This window comes from Ptychodera flava, chromosome 2 (assembly GCF_041260155.1).
Source record: "Ptychodera flava strain L36383 chromosome 2, AS_Pfla_20210202, whole genome shotgun sequence".
Lineage (NCBI taxonomy): Eukaryota > Metazoa > Hemichordata > Enteropneusta > Ptychoderidae > Ptychodera > Ptychodera flava.
In genome coordinates this window covers 16,953,736-16,956,548 of record NC_091929.1, presented here as the reverse complement: position 1 = coordinate 16,956,548, position 2,813 = coordinate 16,953,736, and positions in this window count along the sequence as shown.

The window sequence follows — 2,813 nt, the reverse complement described above, 5'->3', positions numbered from 1 at the left end:
AGAGTGTCTGATGGAATGCACAAACACCCAAAAAATTATATTTGCCTTGATGAAATAAACAAATAAACAAACAAAAAACAAACAAATTAACATATATTGATCTTTATTTGCTAATTAATTAACAAATTGACTGACATCAGTCAATTATATCAATTGATGATACATTTTGTTGACTTGCTTGTTACTTTCATCAATAGAGATATCATTTTGTTTGTAAACAACATGAAAATAAACAAACAGCATAAACAAATTATCGGTAAACAAATCCTCAAAGTCTTGCCATTTTGCAGTCAATATTGAATAATTTAAGCGACAATCAACGTTGAAATCGCGATACCGATTGAATTAATAGATGGATAAATAAATAAATAATAAATAAACAAAAACAAAAGTAAATAAATAAATAAATACAGTGCCCAGTGTACTTGTTGCAATATTAAAATTCATGTGAAGACCTTAGAAAAGTGCGATGTACCATGTGAGGCTGTGGCAGAGTAGGAATGCACTGTGTTGACCCGACGATCATCGCAATTTTTCCAGACAAAAGGTTAGTCTATTTTTTTCATTTGCTTGAATTTCTTCTTAAAAATAAATAAATAAATAAATAAATAAACAGGTACTCATTAAAAATAATGTGGAAAATATATAAAAAGTTGTTGCTTTTTGTAATTAAATTCAATTTTATATGAAAGTGATAAATGCAATTACTTTTCATATTACATCGATAAATGTTATGATTGCTAATTGTGATATATTTTCTGTATTTGTCAACAGAAGGTTCAATTAAAGGGACAAAGTCGCTCATTTTTAACATTATTCCGGTTATTTTTGTTTCTTTTGAAATATTATTTGTATTGTTCTGCTCATTGAAATGGGATTCAATCACTGGTTGCCACAGCTCAACTCACACACTGTACATGGACATAATGTATGGTTTTTTCAATCATTTAATTTTTGTATGTACCAAAAATTGCTATATATGCTATATTGCTATAACCATGCATTATGTCCATGTACAGTGTGTGAGTTGAACTGTGGCAACCAGTGATTGAATCCCATTTAAGTGAGCTAAACAATACAAATAAGATTTCACAAGACACTAAAATAAATGAAAAAAATGTCAAAAATAAGCTACTTTGTCCCCTTAATGGAAAACAATTCCACGAATTATATGCCGGATTGAAGATGCAAGATACTTCCATCTTTTTACTTCCAACAACCAGTTGATATCTTTCCATCAGCACTGAAATAAATATAGGAAAAATATGTCATCGAAGGCAGCATGACATGTATGATAACATTTCAAAGCACATTACAGTAACAGTATTCTTAAATTTTCACAAGATTGACAAAATTACTTTGCTCACCTATAGGAAAAAATCAAAATTCAGGATGAAGTTTTCAACATACAAATGACTTTTTTGTATTTGTATTACCTCTGTACACTTCAATGTGACAAATAAATATACATCTGAACAGGAACTTCCTCAGAATATTGATTTTACAGTATATGTTTAGCATTAGAATCAGTTTTTGTTGATAATGTATCCTTCAACGGAACATCTCTATCCATCTTATAAATATTTCAAAGTTGCCACTAGGGGGACGACATTCTTTCGTTTTTATTCTCATAGAAAAACATGTGAAAAGGGCGCCCCAATTACCGGCACATTACCGCGCAGTAAATTACAGGACGTCGTCAGCTTCACCAAAAGAAGTGACCCATAAACAGATAAAATCATACATTTTTCACTAAAATCTGCCCTCGCAATATAAATTCTTTAATATTCAATCCAAGTCAAACCAGTTTCAAGTAAATTTAGTGCCTTACCTCGGAATTTTCTCGATATTTCCCTCACTGGTCGCCATCGTGCATCGCCGACGCCACTTGCATTTGTTGTTCAGCAGAGCACCAGTGACGCGCGAAAAGTGAGGCGGTACCATTTGGAAATATTCTGTTCCGCACAACAAATCCGTACATAATTTTGAAAATAACACTTTTTTCTTTGTCTATGATAATAAGTCATGTTACTAATCAATCAAACAGGCATTTTTTTGCTTTTTATCATAAAAAATCAACCTGTAAACTCTCATTTAGACCGTATTTCCTTATTTTCGGCCGATTTTTACGTTTGACCCCTCAAAATGTACCCTGATCCCCCCTCTTTCACACAGTGTACGTTTTTAATGGTACGGTCCGTTTTAGCAATGCGGCCGACTGCGTAAACTGATACTGCAATGTGACCTGGTAGCTGTGCCGGTGACCGCACGGGACCCGGGCTACAGTTGCCCCAAATCTGAAATTCGTGACGTCGTTGCTCCGTAAGGGGAAGTAGTAACGCATTCATTTTTTTGCATATATTTGACGACTTATCAGGCAAAATATATGGAAAGTTTTGTTTCATTTTGATCATTTCTTGCTGTTTTATTCAGGAAAATGTGAAGCAAGGTATGCATTTCACACTGTGTCCGACTGAAATGATCACGTGACTGAAATCCCTAGTTAGGAATGTTATTTTGCTAGGGAACTGCGGCAATGAAAACGAAAGAGATCCAATTTCTTTATTCTTTACTTTCACAAAAGACAAAATCACTTTCCCCAAACAATATGTCCAGTGTTCAAATACTTAATGGAATAGAATGTCACTACACATCCTACAACTCATGCGTCACGGTCCCATGTGGTTCGATACTGGGCAAAGGCCCCTACCCTGTAAGATATTTCTAATGCTTTCAGGGGCCTTCACTACCATGTATCGAACCACAAGCGATGGTACTAGTGCTACAACTACTGGTTGCCCAAACTAGGTGAT